At 42.8% G+C, this 25,686-nt stretch overlaps 6 non-coding genes and 1 pseudogene across 6 annotated transcripts; all 7 read left to right on the forward strand.

The window, feature by feature from the left end:
• The first annotated feature begins 3,511 nt into the window (after nucleotides 1-3,511).
• Nucleotides 3,512-3,706, forward strand: LOC130327665 (U2 spliceosomal RNA). The gene has a single exon (XR_008871994.1). It is a non-coding gene; the product is annotated as a U2 spliceosomal RNA (small nuclear RNA).
• A 2,080-nt stretch (nucleotides 3,707-5,786) lies between these two features.
• On the forward strand, nucleotides 5,787-5,919 carry LOC130327663 (U2 spliceosomal RNA; annotated as a pseudogene).
• Nucleotides 5,920-10,957: 5,038 nt separating this feature from the next.
• LOC130327664 (U2 spliceosomal RNA) lies at nucleotides 10,958-11,143 on the forward strand. The gene has a single exon (XR_008871993.1). It is a non-coding gene; the product is annotated as a U2 spliceosomal RNA (small nuclear RNA).
• Nucleotides 11,144-18,043: 6,900 nt separating this feature from the next.
• Nucleotides 18,044-18,233, forward strand: LOC130327666 (U2 spliceosomal RNA). Its single transcript, XR_008871995.1, has one exon. It is a non-coding gene; the product is annotated as a U2 spliceosomal RNA (small nuclear RNA).
• Nucleotides 18,234-20,318: 2,085 nt separating this feature from the next.
• LOC130327661 (U2 spliceosomal RNA) lies at nucleotides 20,319-20,509 on the forward strand. Its single transcript, XR_008871991.1, has one exon. It is a non-coding gene; the product is annotated as a U2 spliceosomal RNA (small nuclear RNA).
• Nucleotides 20,510-22,589: 2,080 nt separating this feature from the next.
• On the forward strand, nucleotides 22,590-22,777 carry LOC130327662 (U2 spliceosomal RNA). The gene has a single exon (XR_008871992.1). It is a non-coding gene; the product is annotated as a U2 spliceosomal RNA (small nuclear RNA).
• Nucleotides 22,778-23,471: 694 nt separating this feature from the next.
• On the forward strand, nucleotides 23,472-23,660 carry LOC130327667 (U2 spliceosomal RNA). Its single transcript, XR_008871996.1, has one exon. It is a non-coding gene; the product is annotated as a U2 spliceosomal RNA (small nuclear RNA).
• The last annotated feature ends 2,026 nt before the right edge of the window (nucleotides 23,661-25,686 follow it).

Here is a 25,686-nt window from a genome sequence, read left to right on the forward strand (position 1 = left end):
AGGAGAGCTGCAATTTTTGATATTCTTGAGAATGTTAGAAGTGATGTGATATGTTTACAGGAGTGTGCAATAAAGTCAGCACCTTATGCAAATGAGTGGAAGTGTGGGCAGTCCTTCTGGTCCACATGTGCAGAAAACAAAAATGAAGGTGTTGGGATTTTATTGCGAAACAGGGACATTAAAGTTTTAAATTGCCAAACTTTAGTACCTGGTCGTTGTATGGTTTTAATTTTTGAGGTTTTGGGCCAGAGGATGAGAATTTTTAATGTGTATGCTCCAGCAGAAAAACAAGCACGTTTGTCTTTTTTAGAGTCCCTTAAGTTTTTTATCCCTGGTCGTGAAGATACTATTATTGTTGGCGATTTTAACTGCATTAGATCCGTCAATGATCGTGAGAGCTCTGCTGAGGTTAGAACTGATATTACTTCCAATGTTTTAAATCAAATTATTCAAGACTTGCATTTTACTGATGTTGGACTGATGGTTAGCACTGATGAAAGATATACGTACATATCAGATAGTGGCCGCTGTAAATCCCGGATCGATTACATCCTGGTCTCTGATGGGATTAAGGTGGTCCGGTGCAATCAAATGATGTCAACTTTCTCAGACCACAAGATGGTGTCGGCTGAGATAAGTGTCACAGAGTCCCTTCATTTTGGGAGGGGGCTCTGGAAATTAAATGTAAGTCTATTGGAAGATGAGGAAGTAATGGCTGGTTTTAATCATGTGTTTTTATCCTGTGTTTCTAAACAACCTGATTTTAGTAATGTCTTAGTGTGGTGGGAATGGGCTAAAGGAGAGTTTTCTAATTTCTTTAAGATGTTTTGCATAAAGAGAGCACAAGAGAAGAGGAGGAGTGATGAAAGGCTTGTATCCCGGTTAGAGACTCTCTATAAGTTTAAACGTGTTGGTGTGGAGGTGGAGGATGAGATTGTTAAGGTGAAGGGGGAGATGAAAAAAAGGTTGTTGGAAAAGGGAAGGAATATTGTATATAAGTCTAAAGTGCAGCACCTAGAAGAAAATGAGCAGTGTACACGGTATTTCTTTAAAAAATGTTTTAATGCTAAAGGTGTTTTTAAATCTGTTTTTACCCCTACGGGGGAAGTTTTTGGAGAGGAGATGGTGAAGGAGATTGGCAGATTTTATGAGACACTCTTTAGTAATAAGAGCAGAGCCAGTGAGACGGAGATGAATGATTATTGTAATATTTTGGAGAATAATGTTCCTGTTGAAAAAGTAGATTTTTTGATTGATGATGTTAGTGAAGGGGAGATCAAGCAGGCCCTGGATAAGATGGCCAAAGGGAAGACACCAGGCTGTGATGGTCTCCCCGCTGAGTTTTATTCCGCGTTCTGGAATATTTTAAGTAAAGAGTTTACACGGGTGGTGCAATATGTTTTTAACTCAGGTGTTTTAGCTGAATCTATGAAGAAAGGGGTCATAACATTAATTCATAAAAAAGGTGATGGCAGAGATCTTAAAAATTGGAGACCTATAACTTTATTAAATTGTGACTACAAGATAATTGCTAAGATTGTGGCTAATAGACTGAGTGATGTAGTGGACCACCTTGTGGGAGAATACCAAGTTTGTGCAGTACCGAAAAGAAAAATAACAGATAATTTATTGCTTTTAAGAGACTCTATTTATTACAGTAACTTTAACAAGAATGCACTGTTTGTTGAGTCCATAGATTTCGAAAAGGCTTATGATAAGGTTGCACATGATTTTATGTTCATTGCTCTAAAACACTTAGGTATTCCAGAAAAGTTATTATCTGTTATTATGAGTTTTTATCATGGGGTGACAAGTCAGATTTTAGTAAATGGGCATGTGGGGCCTGCTTTTAATGTCTTGTCTGGAGTCAGACAGGGATGCCCACTCTCCCCAATTCTGTTTATATGCGTTATAGAGGGCCTGTTGAAGAATGTGCAGAAAGATAAATGTGTGAGTGGTGTTTTTATTCCAGGTAGTGATGGTAGTAAGTTAAAGGTTTTAAGTTATATGGACGATGTGGTTTTTACTTGTACATCCCAAGCAGATCTCAACAGAGTAAATTTGCATGTGAGGATTTTTTGTTGTGTGGCTGGGATGAATGTGAACTGGGGGAAGTGCCAATTATGCAGTTTTGGGAACCAAGAGAATATAGTAGTGGATGGTGTTAAGGAAAAAGAAGACATTGAAGTGCTAGGAGTGATATTTGATAAAGACCTCAAAGGAAAGAAAAGTTATGAGAATTTGGACAGTAAAATTGAGAAGAAGCTATCCTTCTGGAGGTTAAGGAACTTGTCACTTAAAGGGAAAGTTCTTATCATTAAGTCTGTAATCCTACCGCTTCTCTTGTATACGGCTATGGTGCTTCCTCCAGGGAAGTTATGGACTAGGAGAGTCACAAGGAAGCTTTTTGTGTTCTTCTGGGGGTCTAAGATGGAGAAAATGAGAAGAGAAGAAGTGATGAAGAGTATGAATTTGGGCGGATATAACTTTCCAAACATTGATCTGTTTTTAAAGGTGCACTATTTTCTTTTAATTTTTAAATTGATACAGTGCAATAATAGGGCGGCAGACATGAGTAAATACCTTGCAGGATGGTTGTTTTCCAAATGGGGCTGGTGTGAGAGGGATTTGAGGAGACCCATAGCACATGTGATACCTACCTTCTATGTGCTCCTCAGGTCTTTCAATGATCAATTTGGTTTGAGCTCTTTAGGTGAACCTGATAAAAAGAAAATAGAACAAGAAATAAGGAAAAATGAGAGATTATATGAAGTACCATTCTGCACTAATGCTCAGTCTGTGAAGATTTGGAAGTTTTTTAAAGTTATTGGACTATCAAACAGACAAAAAGACGTTAGTTGGATGTCCTTTCATGGCTGCCTCCCAACCCGATCTTTTTTAAATGGAAGAGGTTTGAGAATAAGTGACAGATGCCCAAGAGAGGGTTGTGGAGGTAGAGAAGACTTAGTGCACCTTTATTGGGACTGTTTTTATGCAAAAGAATTTTTTATGTTTTTAAAGAAGTTTTTAATCCAACTCACTGGATATAACAGTTTTTCTTTTGAGAAAGTTTTTATTGGTCAAGATCTTAGTAAAAAGGAAGATACACGTACTAATTGGATTCTTTTTTCTGTTTTTAAAGAGGTTTTATGGGACTCACGCAATTTGCTTGTTTTTAAAAATGTTGTTATTTCTCCGAGGGAATTGAAAAGATTGTTTTTAGGAAGGATTTTTACTATCTTTCTACTGGACAAAAAGAGAATTGGTGAAGAAGAAGCGGAGAAAATCTGGATGCATACACGATGGAAAAATTTATAAGAAGTACGTAAAGGAGAAAGCTGTAAGTTTTTGACCAATTTCTGTGATTGTTTTTGACATGTTTTTTTGTTTTGTTGTTTGGTCACTTTTTCTTGGCACTCGGTTCCCTTAGTTAGTTTTTTCCGTATGATGTTTTTTCAGATATTGTTTTAAGTGACGAGTCTTGGTAGGTGACCTGATGATCGTCCAAACAATAGTCTGTAACTGAGGAAAAAAAAAAAAAAAAAAAAAAAAATCTGTTCTTATCAGTTTAATATCTGATACGTCCCCTATCTGGGGACCATATATTAAATGGATTTTTGAGAACGGGGGCCGATTTCGAAGCTTGCTTCCGTCGCCCTATGCATTGACCCGATATGGCAGTATCTTCGGGTACAGTGCACCACCCCCTTACAGGGTTAAAAAGAAAGATTCCTACTTTCATTGCTACCTGCTTGCTGGCTAGCCAGCTAGCCAGCCCTGTGGGCCTTGCTGCTGCAGCCAAAAAACAAAAGGTGGTGCTGCTGCTGCTGCTTCTGCTGCTTCTGCTTGTGTCTGGCCGCTGTTGGAGCGTCCAGGCACAGGACTTCTGCTGCTGCTGACTAAATGGCCTCCTTAATTGGATCATTTGAGTAGCCAGCACACCTGTGCAGGTAGGGCATGACATGATAGGCAGCTGCCTTGATAGCGGGTGGGTGCTGAATGTTCCTAATTGACAAAATAAGATTAATGCTTATGAAGAAATATAAAATCTCATCCCTTCCCCAATATCGCGCCACACCCCTACCCCTTAATTCCCTGGTTGAACTTGATGGACATATGTCTTTTTTCGACCGTACTAACTATGTAACTATGTAACATAACATGGGGGGGGGGGGGTCTCCTGGCTGTTCACACAGGTGTGTCATTGCTGTACATTGACCATGCATTGCTTCTGTGGTATTGCAAAGGCAAAGACAAATGCTTCCAGCCATCCATTGCACTAATGGATTGGTCATCAGCTGGCTGTCTATGTCCCGCATCAATATAGACCAAAGTACAGAGGGTTAGGCTATGCTATTGTGCACCTACCTGATGCATCAGAAGGTGCGAGGCCCTTGCTAAATTCTGTGCACAGACTTTGAGATCTATACTTTAGACTGTATCTAAACCTGCTCCAACATGGACTGACATTCTGGCCTACTTTCAGCCGATGCGACTTGTCTGTCGCTGAACAGTCGCTTTTTATGTATTCAGCACCTATGTATAATGTTGTAAAAATGCTCTAGAAGCTAAAGTCGCAGAAATGTCACACATATTTGGCCTGCAACTTTCTGTGCGACAAATTCAGACAGGAAAAATCAGTATAAATCCTTAGAAAATTATCCCCCAGTGTCTCCATCTGCTGGCGGTATTGAATAAGCATTGCTGCACTGATGGGGTATGCATTAGACGAAAAAAAAGAAGAAAAAGAAGAATAATACGCCCAGAAAAGAGGCGAAAAGGAGAAAAACGTAAAAAAACGTGAAAAAAAAGTAAGAGGAAGAGAAGGGAAAAAAAGGTGGAAATGGGTTTAAAAGTGATTTCGGCGGAGAAATATATATATATATATATATATATATATATATATATATATACGCGCACACACACACATATATATAAACGTATTCTCCGTTGAGATATTGCAGCCGCTGCTGTGTCCAGGCCCAGGAGCCTTAGCACTGTGCTGTGATGTCACTCAATACCACTGACATCACTAGGTGTAAACAACATCTCTCCTTTGCTGTGTATGTGACTATGGAGCTGTTTGGTGATGTCGTCTATTATGGCCTTCATAGAAGCAACAGGAGATTGTTGCATCCATCTAGAACCCTCAGAACTACAGTGCTATGATGTCACTGACTTCCACAGGCCTTGCAGAGTGTAAACAACAACAACCCAGCTTTGTTGTGTATGTAACCATAGGGATTTGTGATGTCACCTAGAACCTTCACAGCAGCGACAGCTTTATGAGGAGCATCAGCACTGCTCTGCCTGAGCAGAACCATCACCGCCATAGGTTGTCAAATAACCCGGATTTAACCCACACAGGTAAGTCCAATGGGGTGCAGGCATGTCCTCTATGCTTACAGCTTCCCGTGGGTGTTGGTTTGATACCGTTTGGGGACAGCCAAGGAGGCATCTGCAGGCAACAAAGGTAGGTGTGTGCTTGTGTGTGTGTTTCCTATGCAGATCCTAAGCCCAGTGTCACATGCAAGTAGGAGGAGTAAGAAGGGTTCCTGGCAAATCCGGGTTATGGATTGCATTTAAAAAGGCCCCGTGGGAGTGCAATGGGCCCCTGTCTTGCTGCTTAGCAATAATGGTATGGGTTTAGGTTCTGCTGTGTGTACTGGTGGTTGACTGCCCCCCAGCCCAGAGTGTGCATGGAAAATTGTCTGGCAGCCTCCCTGACAGCAAGCAGTGATAGTGCCCATGAAGGGGACCTTGTTGGGCCCGCCCCTTTCACGGTTATCGCTTCTCGGCCTTTTGGCTAAGATCAAGTGTAGTAATACAGGAGATCTGGTCAGAAGGTACTCGGGTACCCCTCTCCTCGGCCTTGTGGGATCGCCCAGGTTTATTGCCTGGGCTTCACCCACTTGTTGCTATTGGGGAGAGGGCCTAGTCCCAGGGTAACGAGTAGCGATCGCCTCTCAAGACCTTCGGGTGGAGAGAGGTTAGAACCATGGATGATGATCCGGATCCAGGTTCTGTGCCGGCATACGCAAGGATCAAAAACACCGTGAGAGTCATTCTCACGGATGATACCAAAAGGGCGGACGATTTGAAATTCGTAGTAGAGGACGTGCTCGGAGGAGTTTTCGGAATACAGAAGGGCGAGATATTGGCAATCCAGGACTACCCGAAGCGTAAAATTTTTGATGTGACGTTCACACAAAATGGCATCCACAGAGATTTTGTTACCAGAGCTGCTGCGAGTAAAGACAAAAAGCTTCAGGGTGTCCGGATTATTGAGCACGTTCTAGACGATATTAAGCTGGTGGTAGTAAAGATGTATTCCCCTTTCGCCAACCTACACGATGTTGAGTTGTTTTTACAAGTCTATTTTAGTAAGGTTGAGTGCAGAGGAAAAATCATGAACAGCTGTGGCATCTGGACATCTAAGTGGAGATTTCAGGTTACATGCGAAAAAGATGACAGATTGCCAGGGGGAATACAACTACCACCAGCTCGTTTTAAAATAAATAATATGTGTGGCGACCTCTTTTATGCGGGGATGCCAAGCTACTGCAGGAAGTGTCACAGATATGGACACACAAAAGAAAACTGTGAAAGTACATGCAAAAAATGTGGTAGCACACAGCACGAGACAGAGAAATGCACAAGAGGAGGGAGGTGCAATTTCTGTCAACAATTCGGTCACCTTTTCTCCTCTTGTCCCCACAGACATAGGACGGAGCAGCAGTGGCAACCCTGGAGGCAGCAAGGACAGCAACCGGGACATCAGCCGAGGCAAGCAGAGCCAGTGATTACCCCCCCACAAGAGGTAAGCGGTGAGATGGAGAAGGAGAAAGACCCCCCTCAGGCAAAAGGAGGGGACCCTAAAGAGCAGAGGATGGCCAAAAAACGTGCAAGTGGTGAAAAAACTGGCCCCCAGGAGCATGCTGGGTTAAGAGAGGAGCGGACGGCGGCCGAATCCGCTCCTCAGCAACCTCTGGCTCAGGGTCCCCCTGAGAGCGATGATCCGGGTGGAGAGGTGAAGGTTAAAAGGCGGAGGGGCTCCAGAAGACTCTATTCGGAGGCGGTCCAGGGGGAGCCGATGGAAGTACCTGCGGATGCAGGGAACCCAAGTGACGTTCCTCCACAGGTCCCCATAGGGGATACCCCCCCTCCTCCCTGCCAGGAGGAGGTTTCAGGGGTGACCGTCTCTGAGGTACCAGAGACGGAGCTAAGTGAACACCCGACCCCTATGGAGGGGCAAGAGGTGGAAGAACCCAATGAGTCTGGAGCCCTGATTGCCAGGATGCCCGAGAACAACTATGCCTCAATCATGATGGAGGAGGGGGGTCGGCTGAGTGATGGTGCCTCCTCTCCTGCCTCCTCTATGCGTACAGTTGAGTCAGATTTTGGGGGGTATGAGGCTTCGGAGGGGGAATCAGAGGTGTAAGACGTTTTCTTGTACATTCCCATGGCTGAGTTGTCCGGTCTGTCCTTGAACGTGAGAAGTGTGAGCGCCAGAGTAAGAAGGGTTGCCCTATTTAATTACTTGTCGGTTTTTGCTGCTTCCGTCCTTTTCCTGCAGGAATGTGGCATCCCGCACAGATTAAATTATAAAGAATATGAAGATGATTGGGTGCACGGTCCATCAGTCTGGTCTGGATCAAATGAGTCCAGATCAGCAGGGGTCGCCATACTTTTTAAAGGGAACGTTTTAATTGAGAGTTTTAACGAAATTTTACCAGGCAGAATTTTATTGGTCAGCGCTTTTATTAATGGTATTAAATGGCAGTTTTTAAATTTTTATGGTTCTCCTGATAAGAATGAAAGAATAAAAATGTTGGAGATTTTACCCCTTTTTATTAACAATTCTAGTCCTCTTGTTTTATCAGGTGATTTTAATTGTATTTTAAGGGGAGAACGCCGTTTTTCGAACGCAGTGAGTAGGAACTATGATAAGACGTCTTTTATGTTAAAAAACTTGATTTTAGATTTTAATCTCACTGATGTTTTTAAAAAATGTAATTTTAACGTACCAGAGGAAGACGGTGTTACCTGGAGCAATGCAAGCTGTAGCTCCAGGATAGATTTTATTTTTTGTTCTTATCAAGTACTGCCTTTTAACTGTGATCTTTTTACCAATGTTTTTTCTGACCATAAATTATTGTATTTTAAAGTTAAAAGTGATTTTAAAAGGAGAACTGGTAGGAATGCCTGGAAGTTAAACGTGTCCCTTTTAGAAGATCCGCAGGTTTTATCAGATTTTATCACCTTTTACAAGGAATGCAGACGAGTAAAAGACCCCAACACTCCCACCAGTATCTGGTGGGAAAAAATGAAACTAAAAATAAAAGAATTTTTTATCCGTGTTGGGGTTAGGAAAGCTAAAGAAAAACGTGAATTTTATAATATCCTAAATACTCGTCTGCAAACCCTGTACAAATTCAGAGCACATGGGATGGAGGTGGAGAAGGAGGTACATGATCTTAAAAAAGAAATAACTAAGTGCCTGGAGCAGAAAGGAAAAGAAATTATCTTTAGGTCTCGAATACAGCATCTTGAGGAAAACGAGACCTGCTCCAGGTATTTTTTTAAGAAAATACATGAAAATAGAAGGTTAATAGAAAACATTGAAGGAGTGAATGATGTACAGGGTATTTTAAAAAAGGTGCAAGAGTTTTATGCGGATCTTTTTAATGTAAAACACATTGATGAATGTTTTATGAATGACTCGTTAAAGGAGATCACCAATTTTTTAGATCCTGTCTCACAGTCTTTTTTATTGCAGAATATTTCAGAGCAGGAGATTTTAGAGACCGTCAAGAGTTTTAAAACAGGTAAAGTGCCTGGGCCGGATGGTATACCCATTGAATTTTATGTTACTTTTTATGGTATTTTAAAAGAAGATTTGTTCTCCCTTTTTACTGAAGTCTTTAAGTCTAAAATCCTCCCAGGCTCATGGAAGAAGGGTGATGTCTCCCTGCTATTCAAAAAGGGAGACCGGTCGGAACTAAAAAACTGGAGACCAATCACCCTTCTGAACTGCGACTATAAAATAATGGCGAAACTGTGTGCTAACCGCTTAAAGAACGTAATCCATAAAATAATTCATACAAACCAAGTCTGTGGGGTGCCTGGGAGGAGTCTATGGGAGAACCTAAACCTTTTAAAGGATGTAATTAGCGACACCAAATTAAGAAAAGGAAAGCTGGCGGTTTTATCCATAGATTTTGAAAAAGCTTTCGACAGGGTGTCGCATTTTTATCTTTTTAAGGTTTTAGAGAAAATGGGTATACCTGATGGCTTTTTATTGTCTCTTAGAGCTTTTTATGATAACTGTACTAGTGAAATTTTAGTAAATGGTTTTAAGACACAGGGCGTGATTTTAAATTCCGGAGTGAAGCAGGGGTGTCCCTTGTCCCCACTACTCTTCATTTGCGCAATAGAGCCTCTTTTATGTACAATACGAAAGGATAAGCAGATCCATGGAGTCCCCCTGCCAGGAGGAGGGGGACTAGAGGCGAAGGTAGTGGGGTACATGGACGATGTTGCGGTGTTTTGCAGGGACACCCCATCGCTTCAGAAGACGCTAAAACAGATTCAATATTTTAATTGTGCCTCCGGTTTTAAAGTCAATTTTAACAAAAGTAACATTTTAAACATAGGCGGAATGCCTTTGTATGATGTGCCCGTCCCTGTGTCTGAGTCGGTGCAGATTTTAGGTGTCTCCTTTGACGAGTCTAATAATGGTTTTAATAGCTGGGACTTGGTGGCTCAAAAAATAAATAAGAAAATATGTATGTGGAACATGCGAGAACTTACAATGGAAGGGAAGGTTTTAATTACAAAAATGGTGCTTTTACCTATTTTATTGTATTTAAGTCTGGTTTTCCCACCCCCCGAAATGGTTCTAAAGAAAATAACAAAAGCTTGTTTTACTTTCTTTTGGAGTTCTAAGAGCGAAAAATTAAAGAGACAAATTGTGATAAAACCGAACTCCAGGGGCGGTAAGGATTTTCCAGATTTTAAAGCTTTCCTTTTAATAAAGTTTTTTAGCATGTGTTTTACTACTGTTTTTAAAGATAGCTACTGGTCTTATTTTGTTCGTTTTAATACTGGTTATTTTATGCGGAGGAACGGCTGGTTTTCTACAGTTTTAAGTTGCCCTTATTCTTTGAATTTACCCCCTCAATACATGATTTTAGGAAAAATTTTAAACTTATATAATTTTAAAGGTAAAAGTGTTCAGGATCTGTGCAATAGCAAAAAACTACTAAAGGAAATAAAAGAAACCAGTACCGTGACTCCCATCAAAAATTTTAACGAACAGAAGTGTATACAGATTTGGAAGATGTTGAGTATTAATTATCTTTTTAATTCACAGAAGGACCTGGCCTGGAGCTGCGCACACGAGTGTCTTCCATGCCGGGCATTCCAGCACCGAAGAGGATTATCCAACTCTGCAACCTGCCCGAGGGAGGGATGCCGCCAAGAGGAGACCGTGCACCATCTAATATGGACTTGTTTTTACTCGCAGAAAATATGGACAAAGATACTCCCTCTGGTAAAAAGGATAACTGGACTAAAAGACTTAAATATTGCAGTGGTTTTTTATGGTTGCCTGGAATGCCCAACACGGACTCAAGAGACTATTGCATGGAAGATCATAAACTGTGTGAAGGCAGCTCTGTGGAAGGCCAGGAATATTTTATTGTTCAAGCATGAGGTTTTATCTGTGAAGGACATTTTATCTATCTGTTTTTATGAAATGTACCAGTACTATCTTTTAGACAAGAAGAGATTTCCGCTTTTATCTAGAAAATGGTTTTTAAAAGAATGGAATTCTATCTTGTAAAGCCACCAAGTGCCCATTTTATGTTTTAATATGTTGTAAATATGTTATTTATATGTAACTGTATTTATTGACATATTTGCACAACTTTGTTAACATTATTTAATTTTTAATAAAGTTGCCCCCGTAAGGGTAGTCAAGTTAAAATCTGTTCTTATCAGTTTAATATCTGATACGTCCCCTATCTGGGGACCATATATTAAATGGATTTTTGAGAACGGGGGCCGATTTCGAAGCTTGCTTCCGTCGCCCTATGCATTGACCCGATATGGCAGTATCTTCGGGTACAGTGCACCACCCCCTTACAGGGTTAAAAAGAAAGATTCCTACTTTCATTGCTACCTGCTTGCTGGCTAGCCAGCTAGCCAGCCCTGTGGGCCTTGCTGCTGCAGCCAAAAAACAAAAGGTGGTGCTGCTGCTGCTGCTTCTGCTGCTTCTGCTTGTGTCTGGCCGCTGTTGGAGCGTCCAGGCACAGGACTTCTGCTGCTGCTGACTAAATGGCCTCCTTAATTGGATCATTTGAGTAGCCAGCACACCTGTGCAGGTAGGGCATGACATGATAGGCAGCTGCCTTGATAGCGGGTGGGTGCTGAATGTTCCTAATTGACAAAATAAGATTAATGCTTATGAAGAAATATAAAATCTCATCCCTTCCCCAATATCGCGCCACACCCCTACCCCTTAATTCCCTGGTTGAACTTGATGGACATATGTCTTTTTTCGACCGTACTAACTATGTAACTATGTAACATAACATGGGGGGGGGGGGTCTCCTGGCTGTTCACACAGGTGTGTCATTGCTGTACATTGACCATGCATTGCTTCTGTGGTATTGCAAAGGCAAAGACAAATGCTTCCAGCCATCCATTGCACTAATGGATTGGTCATCAGCTGGCTGTCTATGTCCCGCATCAATATAGACCAAAGTACAGAGGGTTAGGCTATGCTATTGTGCACCTACCTGATGCATCAGAAGGTGCGAGGCCCTTGCTAAATTCTGTGCACAGACTTTGAGATCTATACTTTAGACTGTATCTAAACCTGCTCCAACATGGACTGACATTCTGGCCTACTTTCAGCCGATGCGACTTGTCTGTCGCTGAACAGTCGCTTTTTATGTATTCAGCACCTATGTATAATGTTGTAAAAATGCTCTAGAAGCTAAAGTCGCAGAAATGTCACACATATTTGGCCTGCAACTTTCTGTGCGACAAATTCAGACAGGAAAAATCAGTATAAATCCTTAGAAAATTATCCCCCAGTGTCTCCATCTGCTGGCGGTATTGAATAAGCATTGCTGCACTGATGGGGTATGCATTAGACGAAAAAAAAGAAGAAAAAGAAGAATAATACGCCCAGAAAAGAGGCGAAAAGGAGAAAAACGTAAAAAAACGTGAAAAAAAAGTAAGAGGAAGAGAAGGGAAAAAAAGGTGGAAATGGGTTTAAAAGTGATTTCGGCGGAGAAATATATATATATATATATATATATATATATATATATATATATATATATACGCGCACACACACACATATATATAAACGTATTCTCCGTTGAGATATTGCAGCCGCTGCTGTGTCCAGGCCCAGGAGCCTTAGCACTGTGCTGTGATGTCACTCAATACCACTGACATCACTAGGTGTAAACAACATCTCTCCTTTGCTGTGTATGTGACTATGGAGCTGTTTGGTGATGTCGTCTATTATGGCCTTCATAGAAGCAACAGGAGATTGTTGCATCCATCTAGAACCCTCAGAACTACAGTGCTATGATGTCACTGACTTCCACAGGCCTTGCAGAGTGTAAACAACAACAACCCAGCTTTGTTGTGTATGTAACCATAGGGATTTGTGATGTCACCTAGAACCTTCACAGCAGCGACAGCTTTATGAGGAGCATCAGCACTGCTCTGCCTGAGCAGAACCATCACCGCCATAGGTTGTCAAATAACCCGGATTTAACCCACACAGGTAAGTCCAATGGGGTGCAGGCATGTCCTCTATGCTTACAGCTTCCCGTGGGTGTTGGTTTGATACCGTTTGGGGACAGCCAAGGAGGCATCTGCAGGCAACAAAGGTAGGTGTGTGCTTGTGTGTGTGTTTCCTATGCAGATCCTAAGCCCAGTGTCACATGCAAGTAGGAGGAGTAAGAAGGGTTCCTGGCAAATCCGGGTTATGGATTGCATTTAAAAAGGCCCCGTGGGAGTGCAATGGGCCCCTGTCTTGCTGCTTAGCAATAATGGTATGGGTTTAGGTTCTGCTGTGTGTACTGGTGGTTGACTGCCCCCCAGCCCAGAGTGTGCATGGAAAATTGTCTGGCAGCCTCCCTGACAGCAAGCAGTGATAGTGCCCATGAAGGGGACCTTGTTGGGCCCGCCCCTTTCACGGTTATCGCTTCTCGGCCTTTTGGCTCCGATCAAGTGTAAACTTGGTCTGGGTCAGGGGTGCGGGTGTTCTGCTGAGCAGGAATCCGGAGTGGTGATCTTACTGTGGAATCGACAGACAAGAGAAGAACAATGGCTGGAAAGGAATACCTCCCTGCGATTGAGAAGACTGTACGTTTTGTGGTGGAAACTTCTGACCGGGGTAAGAATCGGATTGAGTACATTGGACATGAACTTGTGGAGAAATTGGGTGGTTTTGGCATGGATAGTTTGTTCTGTGTGCAAGAGAATAGGAAGCAAGGAATATATGATGTGTCCTTCATCTATGAAGCTGATTGCCAGAACTTCTATGAATGTTTGAAAAGAAATGCCAATAACCCTGTCTTGGAAAATGTAAAGTTTTTTCCTCTGTTTGAGATGGGAGTGAAGACTCTGTTTGTACATATGTACAATCCATTCTTAGACCCGGATATGATTAAGAACTTTCTAAGTATCTACTGTGAAAGTGTCCAAGGGGGAGTGAAGCAAACTAGTAGTTTGGGTGTGTTTAATGGCACATGGAAGTTCTTTGTAAAACTGAAGCTGGATCCTGGGAGCATTGGTGGAGTGAAACACCCACCGGCCAATTTTTCAATCGCCGGAAACCGGGGTTATGTCTATTATTATGGCCAGCCATTGTTTTGCCGTGATTGTTTGCTGTTTGGACATGTTAAAGAGGCTTGTCCAGGTAATAAGAAGTGCCGAAATTGTAAAATGCCAGGGCATGAAGCGGGAGCTTGTCCACAGCCCAGAACTTGTGATCTTTGTGGCCTTGTTGGACATGTGTATAGAAATTGTCCGGAGGTGGCTAAAAGGGAGAAGGAGAAAGAGGCCAGAAAAGATTTGGCAATTAAAAAAAGGGAAAAGGCAAAGGCAGACATGGCAGAAAAGAGTGTGATTGCTATTATTGAGAAAGAAACGGTGGTGGAAGAGAAGGTGCAGGAGGAGATTGAAGAGGAGATGGAGGAGGAGGTGAGAATTGAAGAGGTGCCTAGTCCTCAGGTGTCTGGCACTCAAAAAGTTGAATGGTCGAATTCAGAAGAGGAAAGTGCTAAAGAGAGAGAGGAAGATCTTTTTCGTCCCCCACGGAAGGCGGCGAGAGGTGCCAGTGGTGAAAAGATGGAGCAGACGGTGGTGGAGACGAGTAATCGTTTTGCCGCAATATCTGAGGGTGAAATGGATAAATGCATTGGAGAAGAAACTTCTCCCTCGACACTGAGCCGTAAAGTTCATTAACTCTCTTCTAGGTTTTTTCTTCCTATGGGTTGTTATTTGATTTGATATGTCTTTTTCGGTTAGTTTGTCAAATGTTAGAGTCTTTAAAAATAAGAATAGAAGAGCGGCCATTCTGGAGGAATTGGCAGGAACTAATAATGACATAATTTGTCTACAGGAATGTGGATTGGATTTTCCTCCAAAAAAGGAGGAGTGGAGATATGGACCAGCAGTGTGGTCTTGCTCTAATGTAAATAGAAATGATGGAGTTGGGGTTTTGTTTAGGAATAATAAGTTTAAAGTTTGTAGTCAAATGGTGTTAAGGGAAGGAAGGTGTGTGTTGGTGGAGGTTGGGTTACATGGGTTTAAGTTTAAGTTAATTAATGTTTATGCACCTGTGAATAAGGAGGAGAGGGTGGGTTTGTTTGAAATAATTAAGGGGTTTTTGTCTGGGAAGGAACCAGTGTTGTTAGTAGGTGATTTCAACTGTGAGATTGGGAGGGATGCGGATGTTTCTGGAAATATGCTTAAGAGTATGGTGAGTGATTTCAAGTTAAGAGATGTGGTTGAAGTGTGTGGTGTGAATCCTGTGTTAGCAACATATCATGCTGAGAGTGGAAGGAGTGAGTCAAGATTAGATATGTGTTTTGTGTCCAAAATGATAGGATGTATGTGGTATAAGCAAGAGAGAGTGATTTATTCTGATCATGAGCGTGTGAGTTGTGGTTTGGTGTTGGATGAGATTTGCATAAGTGGGAGGGGTTACTGGAAGCTTAATGTGAAACTGTTGGATGAAAAGGAGGTATATGATAGGTATATTAAGAAGTATAAGTTATGGTGTGAGAAGAAAAAAGAATTTTTGGATTTATTGTGTTGGTGGGAGTGGGTTAAAGAAAGAACTAAGGTTTTTTTCAAGAGGGAAGGTTATAAAAGGAAAGCTAGGGAAAGAAAGAAGTATGAATGGCTGAATAAAAGGTTGGGGTTTCTCATTAAGTTGAAAAAGAAGGGATGGAGAGTGGATGGTAAGATTGATGCTGTGAAAAGAGATATAAAGGATTGGTTGAATGAAAGAGGAAAAGAGTTAATGTACCGAGCAAAAGTGGATAAATTGGAGAAGGATGAAAAGTGTTCAAGATATTTTTTTAAGAAAGTGATTGGGAGAAAGGATGATTTAGTGAGTGTGTATGATAAGGATGGTGGTTTGGTGAGAGGCAAAGCTGTACTGAATGTGGTGAAAGAGTTTTATGAGGACTTATATGCAGTCAAACAGTGTGATAGGGGTTTGGCTGAGGAAGTGCTGGAAGTGATTGATAAGAAGGTAGATTGTAATGAGTATGAGAGTTTAATGAGAGAGATTGGAATGGAAGAGATTAAAAGGACGGTTGATAGTATGGCTAAAAATAAGACTCCTGGAGAGGATGGGTTGCCGGCTGAGTTTTATGTGAAATTGTGGGATGTACTGAAGGATGATATGGAGAGTATCTTTAAGTATATGTGGGCTAATGGAAGATTGGTGGAAAGTATGAAGAGTGGGATAGTGGTTTTGATTTATAAGAAAGGGGATGTGAATGATATAAGGAATTGGAGGCCGATAACTTTGTTGAATGTGGATTATAAAATATTTGCAAAGCTGATTACAAATAGAATGAGGGACGTGATAGAGCAAGTGATTGGGGAGGAGCAAGTGTGTGGTGTGCCAGGAAGAAGAATTAGTGAGAATTTGTGTTTGTTGAGAGATATATTGTGGGATGGTATGTGTAGAAAGCAGGTGGTTCGTGTGTTGTCAATTGATTTTGAAAAAGCTTTTGACCGTTTGTCGCATGGGTTTTTGTTTAAGGTGCTAGTTAAAATGGGGTTTCCAGGTGATTTTGTGAATATTGTGAGAATGTTGTATAAGGAAGTGTATAGTAAGATTCTGATTAATGGATGGATGACTGAGGAGATTAAAGTATGTTCAGGGGTGAGACAGGGATGTCCCTTGTCACCTATTGCTTTTATTTGTGCTATGGAACCATTATTAGAATTATTGCGTAAGGATAAATGTGTGAGAGGTGTGAGAGTTCCGGGGGGTCGTGGTAAAGAGGTTAAAGTGTTGGCTTATATGGATGATGTATGTGTGGTAAGTGAATCTGTTGCGGCTGTAAGAAGATCCAAGTTATTGGTAAGTCTGTTTTGTGGTGCGTCTGGTTTTAAGGTCAATTGGGGAAAGAGTGAATATAAATGTTTTGGTGGTGTGACTCAGAGTGAGGATGTTGGTATGGAAGGGGTGGAAGGGCCTATTCAAGTGTTGGGGGTTAAGATGGATGAACGGTTGGATGGTAGAAATAGTTGGGAGGATGTGGGGAAGAGAGTGCAAAAGAAATTGAATTTTTGGAGGTTGAGAGAGTTGTCAATGGTTGGTAAGGTTATGATAGTGAAGAGTGTGATTTTGCCAATACTGTTATATGTTGCTGTTGTGTTTCCGCCAAGTTATATGGTTTTGCGAAAGGTGAAAAGAATGTTATTTGTGTTTTTGTGGGGTACAAAGATGGAAAGAGTTAAGAGAGAGATTGTAATGAAAGATGGTAAAAATGGAGGAATGGACTTTCCGAATGTTGATGTGTATCTGGGTGTGAATATTGTTTTTGCTTTGAAAAGAATGATGGGAGGTGAAAAGAGTTGTGCATGTATGGTGAGATATTTGGGTGGCAGTGTGTTATGTAAATTGGGTTGGTTGGAAAGAGATTTGAGAGTGCCTTATGCTTTTGTGTGTCCTAGTTGGTATGTATATGTGGTGAAATTTTTGGAGAATTATAGGTTGATTGGTGTGGGTCCAGAAGTGTTTGTGAGTAAAAAGAGTATGATTGGGTACATTAAAAAAGAGGAAGTTGAATGTTCAATTAATATGGTGAGAGCTGTAGATGTGGGGAGAGTGTGGAAGAGTATAATGACTGTTGGAGTAACAAATAGACAACGTGAGATAGTATGGCAGAGTTTGCATGGTGCGTTACCGGTAAGAGAATTTCAAAGAAATAGAGGGATTGGAAGGTATGAGAGGTGTCCAAGAGATGGGTGTGATGGGATTGAGAGTGTGATGCATGTATTTTGGAATTGTGAAATGGCGCAAGGTGTGTGGAAAGGGGTGAGTTTGCTGTTTAAAGAATTGACTGGTATAAGGTATATGTCGTATGATGTGGTTATGTTTGGACTTAGTATGGTAGGGAGAGATAAGGAAAGGGTTTTTTTTGTGTTGCTTGCCATTATTAAAGAAGTACTTTGGGATGTTAGGAATTTATGTGTATTCAAAAGAAATAACGTGTCGGTGGAGGGTTGTATTAAGATGATTCTAGATAGGTTATATGTGGTTTATTTGTGTGATAGGAAGAATTTGGGGGATAAGGATGCTGAGGGGATATGGAAGTTTTTGAAATGGAGATATCTTGTAAGTTTGTAATTGGTGATGGTATTTATGTTTGTTTGAAATTGAAAATAAAAAGAAAGACCTAATGATGAGTTGGACTTTACTTCAGAAAGTCTAAGTGACGAAGTATGGAGTTGGATTTTGATGTTTTAATGTCCAAACCTGAAGGTTTAAAAAAAAAAAAAAAAAAAAAAAAAAAAAATCTGTTCTTATCAGTTTAATATCTGATACGTCCCCTATCTGGGGACCATATATTAAATGGATTTTTGAGAACGGGGGCCGATTTCGAAGCTTGCTTCCGTCGCCCTATGCATTGACCCGATATGGCAGTATCTTCGGGTACAGTGCACCACCCCCTTACAGGGTTAAAAAGAAAGATTCCTACTTTCATTGCTACCTGCTTGCTGGCTAGCCAGCCCTGTGGGCCTTGCTGCTGCAGCCAAAAAACAAAAGGTGGTGCTGCTGCTGCTGCTTCTGCTGCTTCTGCTTGTGTCTGGCCGCTGTTGGAGCGTCCAGGCACAGGACTTCTGCTGCTGCTGACTAAATGGCCTCCTTAATTGGATCATTTGAGTAGCCAGCACACCTGTGCAGGTAGGGCATGACATGATAGGCAGCTGCCTTGATAGCGGGTGGGTGCTGAATGTTCCTAATTGACAAAATAAGATTAATGCTTATGAAGAAATATAAAATCTCATCCCTTCCCCAATATCGCGCCACACCCCTACCCCTTAATTCCCTGGTTGAACTTGATGGACATATGTCTTTTTTCGACCGTACTAACTATGTAACTATGTAACATAACATGGGGGGGGGGGTCTCCTGGCTGTTCACACAGGTGTGTCATTGCTGTACATTGACCATGCATTGCTTCTGTGGTATTGCAAAGGCAAAGACAAATGCTTCCAGCCATCCATTGCACTAATGGATTGGTCATCAGCTGGCTGTCTATGTCCCGCATCAATATAGACCAAAGTACAGAGGGTTAGGCTATGCTATTGTGCACCTACCTGATGCATCAGAAGGTGCGAGGCCCTTGCTAAATTCTGTGCACAGACTTTGAGATCTATACTTTAGACTGTATCTAAACCTGCTCCAACATGGACTGACATTCTGGCCTACTTTCAGCCGATGCGACTTGTCTGTCGCTGAACAGTCGTTTTTATGTATTCAGCACCTATGTATAATGTTGTAAAAATGCTCTAGAAGCTAAAGTCGCAGAAATGTCACACATATTTGGCCTGCAACTTTCTGTGCGACAAATTCAGACAGGAAAAATCAGTATAAATCCTTAGAAAATTATCCCCCAGTGTCTCCATCTGCTGGCGGTATTGAATAAGCATTGCTGCACTGATGGGGTATGCATTAGACGAAAAAAAAGAAGAAAAAGAAGAATAATACGCCCAGAAAAGAGGCGAAAAGGAGAAAAACGTAAAAAAACGTGAAAAAAAAGTAAGAGGAAGAGAAGGGAAAAAAAGGTGGAAATGGGTTTAAAAGTGATTTCGGCGGAGAAATATATATATATATATATATATATATATATATATATATATATATATATATATATATACGCGCACACACACACATATATATAAACGTATTCTCCGTTGAGATATTGCAGCCGCTGCTGTGTCCAGGCCCAGGAGCCTTAGCACTGTGCTGTGATGTCACTCAATACCACTGACATCACTAGGTGTAAACAACATCTCTCCTTTGCTGTGTATGTGACTATGGAGCTGTTTGGTGATGTCGTCTATTATGGCCTTCATAGAAGCAACAGGAGATTGTTGCATCCATCTAGAACCCTCAGAACTACAGTGCTATGATGTCACTGACTTCCACAGGCCTTGCAGAGTGTAAACAACAACAACCCAGCTTTGTTGTGTATGTAACCATAGGGATTTGTGATGTCACCTAGAACCTTCACAGCAGCGACAGCTTTATGAGGAGCATCAGCACTGCTCTGCCTGAGCAGAACCATCACCGCCATAGGTTGTCAAATAACCCGGATTTAACCCACACAGGTAAGTCCAATGGGGTGCAGGCATGTCCTCTATGCTTACAGCTTCCCGTGGGTGTTGGTTTGATACCGTTTGGGGACAGCCAAGGAGGCATCTGCAGGCAACAAAGGTAGGTGTGTGCTTGTGTGTGTGTTTCCTATGCAGATCCTAAGCCCAGTGTCACATGCAAGTAGGAGGAGTAAGAAGGGTTCCTGGCAAATCCGGGTTATGGATTGCATTTAAAAAGGCCCCGTGGGAGTGCAATGGGCCCCTGTCTTGCTGCTTAGCAATAATGGTATGGGTTTAGGTTCTGCTGTGTGTACTGGTGGTTGACTGCCCCCCAGCCCAGAGTGTGCATGGAAAATTGTCTGGCAGCCTCCCTGACAGCAAGCAGTGATAGTGCCCATGAAGGGGACCTTGTTGGGCCCGCCCCTTTCACGGTTATCGCTTCTCGGCCTTTTGGCTAAGATCAAGTGTAGTATCTGTTCTTATCAGTTTAATATCTGATACGTCCCCTATCTGGGGACCATATATTAAATGGATTTTTGAGAACGGGGGCCGATTTCGAAGCTTGCTTCCGTCGCCCTATGCATTGACCCGATATGGCAGTATCTTCGGGTACAGTGCACCACCCCTTACAGGGTTAAAAAGAAAGATTCCTACTTTCATTGCTACCTGCTTGCTGGCTAGCCAGCTAGCCAGCCCTGTGGGCCTTGCTGCTGCAGCCAAAAAACAAAAGGTGGTGCTGCTGCTGCTGCTTCTGCTGCTTCTGCTTGTGTCTGGCCGCTGTTGGAGCGTCCAGGCACAGGACTTCTGCTGCTGCTGACTAAATGGCCTCCTTAATTGGATCATTTGAGTAGCCAGCACACCTGTGCAGGTAGGGCATGACATGATAGGCAGCTGCCTTGATAGCGGGTGGGTGCTGAATGTTCCTAATTGACAAAATAAGATTAATGCTTATGAAGAAATATAAAATCTCATCCCTTCCCCAATATCGCGCCACACCCCTACCCCTTAATTCCCTGGTTGAACTTGATGGACATATGTCTTTTTTCGACCGTACTAACTATGTAACTATGTAACATAACATGGGGGGGGGGGGGGGGTCTCCTGGCTGTTCACACAGGTGTGTCATTGCTGTACATTGACCATGCATTGCTTCTGTGGTATTGCAAAGGCAAAGACAAATGCTTCCAGCCATCCATTGCACTAATGGATTGGTCATCAGCTGGCTGTCTATGTCCCGCATCAATATAGACCAAAGTACAGAGGGTTAGGCTATGCTATTGTGCACCTACCTGATGCATCAGAAGGTGCGAGGCCCTTGCTAAATTCTGTGCACAGACTTTGAGATCTATACTTTAGACTGTATCTAAACCTGCTCCAACATGGACTGACATTCTGGCCTACTTTCAGCCGATGCGACTTGTCTGTCGCTGAACAGTCGCTTTTTATGTATTCAGCACCTATGTATAATGTTGTAAAAATGCTCTAGAAGCTAAAGTCGCAGAAATGTCACACATATTTGGCCTGCAACTTTCTGTGCGACAAATTCAGACAGGAAAAATCAGTATAAATCCTTAGAAAATTATCCCCCAGTGTCTCCATCTGCTGGCGGTATTGAATAAGCATTGCTGCACTGATGGGGTATGCATTAGACGAAAAAAAAGAAGAAAAAGAAGAATAATACGCCCAGAAAAGAGGCGAAAAGGAGAAAAACGTAAAAAAACGTGAAAAAAAAGTAAGAGGAAGAGAAGGGAAAAAAAGGTGGAAATGGGTTTAAAAGTGATTTCGGCGGAGAAATATATATATATATATATATATATATATATATATATATACGCGCACACACACACATATATATAAACGTATTCTCCGTTGAGATATTGCAGCCGCTGCTGTGTCCAGGCCCAGGAGCCTTAGCACTGTGCTGTGATGTCACTCAATACCACTGACATCACTAGGTGTAAACAACATCTCTCCTTTGCTGTGTATGTGACTATGGAGCTGTTTGGTGATGTCGTCTATTATGGCCTTCATAGAAGCAACAGGAGATTGTTGCATCCATCTAGAACCCTCAGAACTACAGTGCTATGATGTCACTGACTTCCACAGGCCTTGCAGAGTGTAAACAACAACAACCCAGCTTTGTTGTGTATGTAACCATAGGGATTTGTGATGTCACCTAGAACCTTCACAGCAGCGACAGCTTTATGAGGAGCATCAGCACTGCTCTGCCTGAGCAGAACCATCACCGCCATAGGTTGTCAAATAACCCGGATTTAACCCACACAGGTAAGTCCAATGGGGTGCAGGCATGTCCTCTATGCTTACAGCTTCCCGTGGGTGTTGGTTTGATACCGTTTGGGGACGGCCAAGGAGGCATCTGCAGGCAACAAAGGTAGGTGTGTGCTTGTGTGTGTGTTTCCTATGCAGATCCTAAGCCCAGTGTCACATGCAAGTAGGAGGAGTAAGAAGGGTTCCTGGCAAATCCGGGTTATGGATTGCATTTAAAAAGGCCCCGTGGGAGTGCAATGGGCCCCTGTCTTGCTGCTTAGCAATAATGGTATGGGTTTAGGTTCTGCTGTGTGTACTGGTGGTTGACTGCCCCCCAGCCCAGAGTGTGCATGGAAAATTGTCTGGCAGCCTCCCTGACAGCAAGCAGTGATAGTGCCCATGAAGGGGACCTTGTTGGGCCCGCCCCTTTCACGGTTATCGCTTCTCGGCCTTTTGGCTAAGATCAAGTGTAGTATCTGTTCTTATCAGTTTTTCATGCCGGTGGACCGTAACGCCGATATGGGGCTGGTGGGAATGGGTGCTGCATGGAGGATGCAGGTGTACCAGGGCTTTCCGGGGCTGGTTCTGAGGAATCAGCTCGACGGCTGCCCCGATGTGACCTGTTCCCTCCGGGTCTCGCCATGAGGCTGAGAGGGTCTAGAACCGAGGTACTTTTGTGCCTCGGGGAGTGGTGACCCCGAGGTGCCGAAACTCACTGGGAGGATAGACTCACTGAGTTGAAGCACGGGCACCATAATCTCTTCACCTTGTGGCACTCACCTCTTGATTCCCGGCCTTCTGGCTAGGATCAGAGAAATTTTTATAGATCCGGCCGGATGTCCGGGCAGTATATCTGCACACATTCACTTATTTATTTCTTTTTTGTCTCACTGTGTCACTTTTTGCGTGTTGTGTGTTCACAGGATTTGTCAGGATGCGGTAGCCCTTCTGGGTGTCCCTCCTGGCGGTCTAGGGGAGGTGTGTGTGGCCATTAGGTTCCGCACCTCCCTGCAAACACCCCGGGTACTCCTGCTTTGGCAGGGTACCTACCGTAATTGGCTCTGCGGGCAGATACCTTGGCTGACGCCAAGGGGGATGCCGGGAGCATTTGTGGTCCCCTAGTAGCTTCGGCGAAAAGGGACATCGAACCTGGAACCTCGCAGGTATCTTTTGGTCCGGAGGCGAAGGGTAAGGTTTGTTGGGGGGCCTCTCTCCTATCGGAGAAGGGCTTGCGATAGACCGCATCCTTTGTGCACGTTTTTTTTAGTGTAACACGTTTGCACTTTTTCTTGCACTTTGGGTGAATCGAAAGCACGTTCCTCGGCTTTAGATAAAAAAAAAAAAAAAAAAAAAAATCTGTTCTTATCAGTTTAATATCTGATACGTCCCCTATCTGGGGACCATATATTAAATGGATTTTTGAGAACGGGGGCCGATTTCGAAGCTTGCTTCCGTCGCCCTATGCATTGACCCGATATGGCAGTATCTTCAGGTACAGTGCACCACCCCCTTACAGGGTTAAAAAGAAAGATTCCTACTTTCATTGCTACCTGCTTGCTGGCTAGCCAGCTAGCCAGCCCTGTGGGCCTTGCTGCTGCAGCCAAAAAACAAAAGGTGGTGCTGCTGCTGCTGCTTCTGCTGCTTCTGCTGCTTCTGCTTGTGTCTGGCCGCTGTTGGAGCGTCCAGGCACAGGACTTCTGCTGCTGCTGACTAAATGGCCTCCTTAATTGGATCATTTGAGTAGCCAGCACACCTGTGCAGGTAGGGCATGACATGATAGGCAGCTGCCTTGATAGCGGGTGGGTGCTGAATGTTCCTAATTGACAAAATAAGATTAATGCTTATGAAGAAATATAAAATCTCATCCCTTCCCCAATATCGCGCCACACCCCTACCCCTTAATTCCTTGGTTGAACTTGATGGACATATGTCTTTTTTCGACCGTACTAACTATGTAACTATGTAACATAACATGGGGGGGGGGGGGGGTCTCCTGGCTGTTCACACAGGTGTGTCATTGCTGTACATTGACCATGCATTGCTTCTGTGGTATTGCAAAGGCAAAGACAAATGCTTCCAGCCATCCATTGCACTAATGGATTGGTCATCAGCTGGCTGTCTATGTCCCGCATCAATATAGACCAAAGTACAGAGGGTTAGGCTATGCTATTGTGCACCTACCTGATGCATCAGAAGGTGCGAGGCCCTTGCTAAATTCTGTGCACAGACTTTGAGATCTATACTTTAGACTGTATCTAAACCTGCTCCAACATGGACTGACATTCTGGCCTACTTTCAGCCGATGCGACTTGTCTGTCGCTGAACAGTCGCTTTTTATGTATTCAGCACCTATGTATAATGTTGTAAAAATGCTCTAGAAGCTAAAGTCGCAGAAATGTCACACATATTTGGCCTGCAACTTTCTGTGCGACAAATTCAGACAGGAAAAATCAGTATAAATCCTTAGAAAATTATCCCCCAGTGTCTCCATCTGCTGGCGGTATTGAATAAGCATTGCTGCACTGATGGGGTATGCATTAGACGAAAAAAAAGAAGAAAAAGAAGAATAATACGCCCAGAAAAGAGGCGAAAAGGAGAAAAACGTAAAAAAACGTGAAAAAAAAGTAAGAGGAAGAGAAGGGAAAAAAAGGTGGAAATGGGTTTAAAAGTGATTTCGGCGGAGAAATATATATATATATATATATATATATATATATATATATATATATACGCGCACACACACACATATATATAAACGTATTCTCCGTTGAGATATTGCAGCCGCTGCTGTGTCCAGGCCCAGGAGCCTTAGCACTGTGCTGTGATGTCACTCAATACCACTGACATCACTAGGTGTAAACAACATCTCTCCTTTGCTGTGTATGTGACTATGGAGCTGTTTGGTGATGTCGTCTATTATGGCCTTCATAGAAGCAACAGGAGATTGTTGCATCCATCTAGAACCCTCAGAACTACAGTGCTATGATGTCACTGACTTCCACAGGCCTTGCAGAGTGTAAACAACAACAACCCAGCTTTGTTGTGTATGTAACCATAGGGATTTGTGATGTCACCTAGAACCTTCACAGCAGCGACAGCTTTATGAGGAGCATCAGCACTGCTCTGCCTGAGCAGAACCATCACCGCCATAGGTTGTCAAATAACCCGGATTTAACCCACACAGGTAAGTCCAATGGGGTGCAGGCATGTCCTCTATGCTTACAGCTTCCCGTGGGTGTTGGTTTGATACCGTTTGGGGACAGCCAAGGAGGCATCTGCAGGCAACAAAGGTAGGTGTGTGCTTGTGTGTGTGTTTCCTATGCAGATCCTAAGCCCAGTGTCACATGCAAGTAGGAGGAGTAAGAAGGGTTCCTGGCAAATCCGGGTTATGGATTGCATTTAAAAAGGCCCCGTGGGAGTGCAATGGGCCCCTGTCTTGCTGCTTAGCAATAATGGTATGGGTTTAGGTTCTGCTGTGTGTACTGGTGGTTGACTGCCCCCCAGCCCAGAGTGTGCATGGAAAATTGTCTGGCA

Source organism: Hyla sarda, unplaced genomic scaffold, assembly GCF_029499605.1.
Source record: "Hyla sarda isolate aHylSar1 unplaced genomic scaffold, aHylSar1.hap1 scaffold_3011, whole genome shotgun sequence".
In the NCBI taxonomy this organism is placed as follows: Eukaryota; Metazoa; Chordata; class Amphibia; order Anura; family Hylidae; genus Hyla; species Hyla sarda.